Source organism: Salvia splendens, chromosome 7 (genome assembly GCF_004379255.2).
Source record: "Salvia splendens isolate huo1 chromosome 7, SspV2, whole genome shotgun sequence".
Taxonomy (NCBI): Eukaryota; Viridiplantae; Streptophyta; class Magnoliopsida; order Lamiales; family Lamiaceae; genus Salvia; species Salvia splendens.
Window position 1 is genome coordinate 23,073,547 of NC_056038.1, and position 9,772 is coordinate 23,083,318.

At 33.5% G+C, this 9,772-nt stretch overlaps 1 pseudogene; it reads left to right on the forward strand.

The window, feature by feature from the left end:
- Positions 1–223: 223 nt before the first annotated feature.
- On the forward strand, positions 224–8,075 carry LOC121810578 (annotated as a pseudogene).
- The last annotated feature ends 1,697 nt before the right edge of the window (positions 8,076–9,772 follow it).

The following is a 9,772-nucleotide window of genomic DNA, read 5'->3' on the forward strand; positions in this document are numbered from 1 at the left end:
TAATTTGAATCCGAGTATCTTTCGAATTTGATCTCTTTTTTACCTTTGTGTCATGTTTATTTCCTTCTTTGTCTCTTTGAAATATTAAGCGTAGGGGTCCTCTTATATTACTTATAGCATCATAATTCAAAATTAAGAATAAATCTACATCCTTTGTTTTTAAAATGAATGGATGAAATTAAACCTCACGAATTTCAATAAATCGTAGACATAATATCAACAAATGGGTAAGATCGTCATTTAGTTAACATGTTATAATTTTCATGGTTTTGTTTTATATCAACATAGTGCATTACAAATATCAACACAGTGACATGAAAATCTCAACACAAGTAACAGAAAATATCAACACATTTTTATGGATATTGTACATGCATTATATTGAGATTGTTTGATGCATTTATTGATAAAATTCTGCTTATCAACATATACGAAAACTAAAATAAAAATTATCAAATTTCATCATTCGAACATCGTCGGAACATATGCAATTGTGATCTCGTTAGAATCCTTATAAAATTATCTTTAATTTGATATATTTTTTGTGAAAAAATAATTTAAATCGAGAGTGTTACGTAAATTTAAAGTTTTGATATGATTTTGAAGAGAGAGAAAGTAGTTAGTTTTAACTATTATATTTATGAATTGACATTAATATCCTTTGAATTTATTTAATTATTATTTAAATTTATATTATAATTCACTTGGCATTATTTCAACCACTAGAACTGTTAGAGTTTGTATACTAGAAATTGAAGGGGTTGGCAGCGGAAGCGTGCAACAAATAAATCAGATAATGAATGCAATCTATTTAGCAGATTATTTAGACAAAATCTATTCGTGTAATTATCACATGTATCATGTTCATAACTTGAATTAAACATGCTTTAAGTATAATTGAAACCTAAAACATGCTTTTCTACGGAGTAGGAATAATACCTTGATGATTCTCCAAAGAATCGACGATAGCTCGCTACTTCTCCTAGTGAAGATGTCGAGTAATAGACCACGGATCTTCTGGCTAGTTCCCGAACTGTATTCCGATATTAGTGTGGGCTGGTCTCAACGGGATACTAGGACTTGAATAAATACGACAGAACAATCGATCTCACGGAGGAGAGATGAAGGAGAAAAAATCGTCCCTTACTGTATATGGCAGTGGACGAAAATTTTTGTGAAAAATAAAGTGTATTTTCTGTCTCGTTTATTCTCCTATTTATACTAAGTTCTTTTTGGGCCCAGACAAGGATATATGGAAGGTTTTGGATATGGCATCCCCCAATTAGTTTTTTACTAATTAAATTGAACCCCGATTTAATATAAGTTTATATTGGAATATTACGATCAGCCACTACAGAAGTAATATTGCACTGCCATCCAAATCTGAAATTATAAGTGTTGGGGTTTGGTGCCCCTTGCACAGCGGAAGTCATGCATAAACAAATAAATCAGATCTACAGATCTATTTGACCGATTATGGGATTAATTAACCACATGTTAAACAATTAATTGCATACAAGAACGCACATAAATCATGCTTAAGGAATTAAAACCTAATTCATGATATTCTATGGTCTAGGGTTACCGATCTGATTCTCCAAAGAATCATCGATTGCTTGTGCCTTCTCCACGTGATATTCTTCGTACTCAACCACGAATCTTCTAATATGTATCTGGAACTCAGATAATGACCTTTGGATGGGCAAAGCTTGTCAAAATCGAAAAGGGCTTGATTAGAAAGAAGACAGAACTTCAGTTCTGTGAAGAACTGAGAAAACCGTTCACTCCAGAGAGGGGAGAACGAAATTTTTAGTTAAATTCTCATTTAATCTCCTTTCTATCTCCTTGTATATAGAGTTGTGATGGGTCAGATTAGAGATCCACGGAGGTTGCACTTGGGCCAAACCTGTTGAACTTTTTCTAATTAAATTGAGCCCCAATTTAATACAAGTCCAACAGAATATTATTATCATCCACTATAGTATAAAAATATTGACTGCCCATCCAATCCCAAATTATGAGTAATTCGGGCTTTACCTCTTTAATTTATTATTTCCCGTGTTTAAGATATAAATATCCATTAATTAATTTAAGTATGCTATTTGACTTTAATTAATTAATATCTTTTTCCAAGAGTTGTCTAGTTCAAAATCTTTATTTATTATTCTGGAATAAATTCCAACCGGCCGGGTTTCTGAATAATAATTTTCAAACACCTCTTGAGGATATATTATCAAACTAAACTCACCCAACACACGATTCATTGCAATAACAATACTAGCACCTCTAGACATTGATCACCACTACCCAAGATATCAGGATTCTTGGATGGTGAAAAATCTGCACCATTTGATAAATCAAAGTAGTGCATAATCAATATCGAATACTCAATGTTACATCAACAATGATTAAGAAATAACAATCACCGAGACCTCGTCTTTCAGTAAATAACAAGAAAGACTTATCTAAACTGTTAGATCCTTCAATGTTATACCACACCTGTGTCGTCCAGTGTCGTTTATTTCCTAAGGTAAGGAAACATACAGACTGACACTACAACATTTCATGATAGGTAGCACCTTCTGTGAACGTCGTTCACGACCAGTCTACTATTGCAGAAGAATTTAGACTTGTTTGCTTCTTATACATTTAAATGTTTGAGAAACATCTTATAAATGCATAAGCAAACACCAATGCGATAAAATTACTTCTTCTCGACATGGGTTAAAAGTGGATTGTAGAATTTATTGTATACAAGCAATTCTATCCGTGCAACATGCTCGAAATATGCTCGAAATCCCGCGCTTAAGATATAAATGTCCATTAATTAATTATTGTCTTCTATATTCTTAATTAATTAACATCTTATTAATTCCAAGAGTGGACTTAGCATGAAACGCTTATTTATTATTCATAGAGTAATCAAACTCCCACTAGCTAGGTTCCGAATAATAAAACCTTATTTCGCGCTCCTCTTGAGGACATTATCAAACGAGACTCACCTCGCGCACGATTTAACATAATAGCAATCCTAGCACCGCTAGATATCAATCACCAGTACCTAATATATCAGGATTATTGGGTTGCGAAAAACCCGCACCATTTGATAAGTCAAAGTCGTGCATAATCAATACTGTATGTTCAATGCTAACGTACATTGATTAAGAAATAAACATTTATCAAGACCTTGTTTTTCAGTAGATAACATAATGACTTGTCTCTGTGTTAGATCTGTTCAGTGCTCTACCACATCAATGTCATCTTATTTCAGTAAGGCTTAGAAATATGCGGACTGACATTCCAACCTTTCACGATAGGTAGTCTAGGCCTATCTAGGTTGTGAAATTCTTATTTTTCTTTGTTCAGAATTGACCGGGTTACCTTAAAGTGAATGTCGCCCACAACCGGTCTACTAAAACAATGACTTAGACTTTGTTAAGTTACTTATACATTTAAATATGCAATAATTATCCATTAAATGTAAAACATAACAACATTATGACAAAAATAATCTATTTTATTCCTTGGAAAATAAAATAAGAGTTTTTACAGTATTCAATCACTCGAAAGGTGATTTCTAATATACAAACTCTAACAGAAATCATGTTTCGAATGATACAATACTGTAAAAACTCTTATTTTATTTTCCAAGGAATAAAACAAATTATTTTTGCCACAATGTTGTTATATTTTACATTTAATGGTTGTTTTATTACATATTTAAATGTATAAGAATCTTAACAAAGTCTATGTCTTTATTGTAGTAGACCAGTTGTGGGCGACGTCCACTTTAAGGTAACACGGTCAGTTCTGAACAAAGAAAAAGTAGAATTTCACAACCTAGATAGGCTTACACTACCTATCATGAAAGGTTGCAATGTCAGTCCGCATATTTCTAAGCCTTACTGAAATAAGATGACATTGGTGTAGTACAACACTGAACGGATCTAACAGTGAGACATGTCTTTATACTATCTACTGAAAGACGAGGTCTTGATAAATATTTATTTCTTAATCAATATATGTTAGCATTGAGCATACGGTATTGATTATGCTCTACTTTGACTTATCAAATGGTGCGGGTTTTTCGCAACCCAATAATCCTGATATATTGGGTAGTGGTGATTAATATCTAGCGGTGCTAGGATTGCTATTATACTAAAAAGTGCGTGAGGTGAGTCTCGTTTGATAATGTCCTCAAGAAGAGCTTGAAACAAGGTTTTATTATTCGGAACCTAGCTAGTTGGAGTTTGATTACTCTATGAATAATAAATAAGTGTTTCATGCTAAGTCCACTCTTGGAATTAATAAGATGTTAATTAATTAAGTATATAGCAGATTTTGTCTAAATAATCCGCTAAATAGATCGAAGTTATTTATCTGATTTATTTGTATGCGCTTCCGTGGCCAACCCCTTGCTTATGGATGGAGATACTGTTGTTTCAGACTCCCTTGCAATTTTATTGGCAAGTATTATTGGGTTTAATGTGTTTTCTATGCCGATTCATTATCTAATTGTGTGGTGACTTGCAGTATCTGGAGGAGAGGTATCCTCAACGTCCGTTGTTACCTCAGGATATAGAGCTGAAGGCCCTGAATTACCAGGTGACAAAAGATTTGTACTTTGATCTTTTCCCTCTTGAATAGGAAGAGAATTTTGTCTCATGAAAAGTTAATGTATATCATCACTTAATATGCGACTTCATTTTATAGTTCTGTGTAAATTGCAAGAACATCTTCTACACTGGCTACTAAGATTGCTAGATAGGAGGCGGGGTGAGTCAGTCATGTATATATAGATAAAGGGGGTTGGTTGCTCTGTTCAGCAACAAAATAATTGAAGGTGGATCGAGTTAGACTTAGTCGATGATCATAAGTGGCCTTGGCAGTTACGAGCTCTCTAGGTTATATTTCACGGTAGAGAAACTCTAGTTTGTGGTGTAAGGATAAATCTGTTGGGACATTAAGCCAGTTGTCTTCCTAGCTTGAAAGAATTAGAGATTTATATTCGAGTTTAGTTTGAAGATACCTGAATAGTAGTACTAATTTTTCCAATACAACAAATTGAGTGCTAAGACTGATTTTATGTCTATTACTATAAACACACACAATGAAGTAACCCTTCTTCAACTGTATTGCTGGTATGCACCAATTTACGAGCTTTTACTAAATAATTATTTACATTAATTGTTGTTGTTTCTGTCCTCGGTCCTACCTCTTGCTGTTTCTTGCGCATTATAGGCAGCAAACATTGTTTTTGCCAGCATACAACCTTACCAGAATGTTCCCATCGTTGTAAGCATATAATTAAATGTTAACATGCAGTACATGCCAATGCCATTGTTGTATTATATGAACAAAGAAGACATCCACCTGAATATTTATAAATCACAGCGGTATATTCAACAAAAACTGAAGCTGATGAGAAGCTTTCATGGGTTCAGCATCATATTAAAAATGGGTATGCTGGTAAGTTTTGACAGCAATGTGTATACGGAAGTTGCGTCACCTTTTTACAAAACTTACTGGTTTTGAAACATTCTCCAATACTGAAATAGCCCCAAAAGCTTGTTGTACATTGAAGAGACTCAGGTAGAGGTTTTTTTTTTGTTTTTTACTTTGAAGAAGGTATTGGTAAACGCTCTGGTGAATATCCCATTGCAATATCATTCTAAGTGTTTTAAGTTTCTTATTTTCTTGTTCCGAATGTCCAATGCCAATGATAAACAACAAGAGTTGGAACTTTTTTGCTGATAACAGTATCTTAAATGCTACTCCCTCCGTCCCACCCTAAGTAAGACATTTTTCTTTTTATTACGTCCCAATCTAAGTGAGATGTTTCTTCTTTTAGTACTCCCTCCGTCCACCGATAAATGTCTCATTTTGCCATTTTCATCTATCCACCAATACAAGTCTCATTTACCTTTTACCAATTTTGTAATGGATATCACATTCCACTAACTTTATCACACTCACATTTCATTAAAAATGTAAAAATAATATATAAAAGTAGGACTCACTTTCCACTAACATTTTCTCATGTACTTTCTATTACATTTCTTAAAACTTGTGTCTGTCAACTTGGCCTTATAATGGGTAGACGGAGAGAGTAAAATTAACTCACTCATCTCTCTACTTTATCCTCCACTCTCCTACTTTATCCTCTTATTTGTCTTACTTTATCATCTTTCTTACTTTATTCTTTCTTTCTATTTCTTATTTTATTCACATTCTCTTTCTTACTTTATTATTATATTAATAATTTAATTAACTAGACACCGATATCTAAATTCATGTTTCAAAAAATAAAAAACGTAAGGATGGGACGGAGGGAGTACTCCATGTAAATGTCCACGTATCTTAATATCTCAACAGTATTCGCACAATATAGCAGTATTTCTATTTAGCATAACCAAACCCATTTTTTAGTATTTTTTCTAATTGAGTGCAGCTCTGGAGAAGCTTTTGGAAAAAATCGCTAAAAAGTATGCTACAGGAAATGAAGTTTATCTGGTTCGTCGCTTCTCTTGTTGACATTTTTTTGCTTTGGAACCTGTATGGAATTGATTCAACTACGGAATCATGAATAGTCATCGGTTCAGCTGTCCATAGACATTGCAATCTCCACTTTTTCTTATATATATGAAATATAATACATGAAACAATATTTTTCTGATTTTTCAAAGATCCAACGTACAGGAACCATTAAAATCTTTTTTGATTTCTAAATGAAATTTGACATCATTTTTGAATCAAATTCATAAAAGCAGTGTTAAATCCAATTTGACACACTTCTGGTGGCATTATTTCGGTAATATTGAGAAGCACTATTTTTTTGGTACAAATTTGCAGGCTGATTTGTATTTGGCACCTCAGATTGATGGTGCAGTTAAATGGTTCAGCGTTGGTATGGTAGGTCTTCACTGAAACCCCACCAAGCACTTATGATGGAATGGAAAGAAGTTGAGAATGGAATAAAGATAGGAATGAAATGAAAATTCTTTTGCATTTCCGTTCTATTCCCTCCTCTATTCCACTCCATCATACCAAGCAAAGAATGGAATGGAAGTAGGAATCACATTCCATTCCCTCATTCTATTTCATTCCATCATACTTAAGAAGGGTTAGTTCATTGCTTCTTCTTGTATCAATTTACTGTTTCAATAGCTTAGAAATTCATTTTCATAAACGTACATTGAGCTCCAAACTTTATCGTTTCAGTAACTTAGGAATACATTTTCATATCATGGAAATATTATTCTCTTTGAAACAGCTTAATACTTGAGCTCCAAAATTTTCTGGTAAACATTATTCTGTTAAGATTTTCAGATGTTTAATTTCTGTAAATTATGGACACGGGTTTCTTTTCCATTAAACTGCAGGTTTCCATTTTCCATTTCTTATTCCTTTACATCTGTGCCTATGACGAACCTAAAACCTTCTAATCATGACTTCGGTTTTGAATGTTAGCAGAAAGAGTTCCCTCTTTTGTCAAAGCTCAACGAGGCATACAAAGAACTCCCTGTCTTTCGAGATGCAATGCCTGGGAAGCAGCTTGACACACCACCTGAGGCGAGAAACTGAGGGTACGATTCTTTAACTAGAACCATTCGTCTACCTTGCCGTTTGCTATATCTCATCGTGCAATCCGGCTTCTACCATCATCTCCTCTTCTCAGCGTACTTAAAATCAGCTTCCCGCAGAATTTGAATGTTCTAAACACACGTTAATATGCCCTGAATTTATTGCAGCACCGAGAATCAAATTCGACAGACAATGTATGCTTTGGTGCCCAAGCAAGAGATGTATAATTCAATAAGGTGGAATGATTAATGAAAGGACCTCTGTATAGCTTGTAAGGACACACTCGCACCAATTTTTACTTATTGTTTAAATTTGTGTAGTAGTTTAAATCAACAAACTCATCTTATGAACTTTCTAAATAGTGATTAATACCAAGTTGTGGTACTTGGCCAAACTTAGCATCGTGGATACGATATTCTTGTTTGTTAGCTATTATTAAGGTTATTATAATAAAAGCAAGCATGTGTCGTGAGTGCACAGTGATTGCCCAAGTTTTGAGCTTGTATATATACGATAAATATACATCCACCTTTAGCCCGGTGTGAGAAGAAGTAATTTTATCACAATGAGTTTGTTTTATTGATATTAAATGAATCTAAGGCTTCTACATGGAACATGTCTTCACAGTAGTCGTTCGGCCAATCCCGCGTGGGATAAAAACAGTTTCACAACCTAGATAGGATTTTGCTATCTATCGCGGATGATACAATGTCAATCCAAATGTTTTCCATACCTAAGGAAACTAGCGACATTCGTGTGGTATAATAGGATCCAACAAAGAGACGAGTCATTAATGCTATCTGCTTATGTCGTCTCACCAATTTACATTTCTTAATCATGTACTCCCTCTTCCCATAATGGATAATAGATGCCACACTTTGATGTTGACAAGAGATTTTAGGAAATGTTATTTTGTATGTTAAGTGGAGAAAGAAAATATATTTTTAATATTGATGTGAGAGAGAATTTTTTTCCAAGGAAAACGTGACTTCTACTTTGTGACAGAGGTAATGTATAACACATTGAGCATATGCAATTAATTATACACTACTTTGACTTGTGGGTTTTTATAACCCCTTATACTTGATATTGTTGGGATTTGTATACTAAAAGTTGCTTTGAGCGTACATGTCCTTGTACAGTTACTCATGCACGTATACGAGAAACTCCACATCCACTTTGAACCTTTGTTATGAAAATAAAACATTAATATAATAGTTTATTTAATGACATTAATGCATTATTTAAATGAGTCTACGACTTTGCATTGTAGGTCAAGTAGTGAATCTGAGGGGTTCATAGTAGGGGACTTGACCTTGCAAGAAGAAAAATATTTCACGACCTAGATAGGCTTTAACTACCTATTGGAAAGGTTGCATTATTTGTACGATAGCTCTTTTCTCTATGGGAAAGGCTAACAACACTCTGGTGTGGTATAGCACTGAAAGGATCAAGCAAAGAGAGAGTATTCTTTATTGCTATCTACTGAAAGGAGTTTAGTATTTCTTAGTCTATGTAGTTAATATTAATATTTTTCATTTAATAATACGTCATTTTGACTAATCAATATGCGAGAGTTTTTCGCATCTCAAAGCATGATATCTTGGATGGTAGTAATCGAATGGCGTGAAAATATTAAGAATATTGTTACATTGAATCCGTGTGTCAATGGTAGTATGATTTTATCCCAAGAGGTGTTTGGAAAATGATTTTATTATTCAGTAAAACTGGTCAGTTGGAATTTATTCCATGAATAATAAATAAAGTTCCAAACTAGAAAAACTCTTTGGAAAATATATTAATTCAATTCAATTCTCATAGCATACACAAAAGAATTAAATTAATAGATTAAGAAAATCTTAAACGCGAGAAATATTATAAATCAAAATGGAACCCAAGTTTTCATAATTTTGAAATTGGGTGGGAGATTAATATTATTTTTTATAGTGGTACAGAATAATATTCCATTGAATATAATATTAAGTTATCGGCTAATTGATTTAATTAGTAAAATATTCAGTGGGCTAACCCAGTCCAATTCATCCATGGATCCCTAACCTAGCCTAAAGAATGCTTTATAAATAGTGATGAAAAAGAAGACAAGGTATACATCAATTTTGTGCCCTAGCCTCCTCTAACCCTAGAAATCGGCGCCCCTAAGTGTAGAAGGAAGAAATTTTTTTCTAGA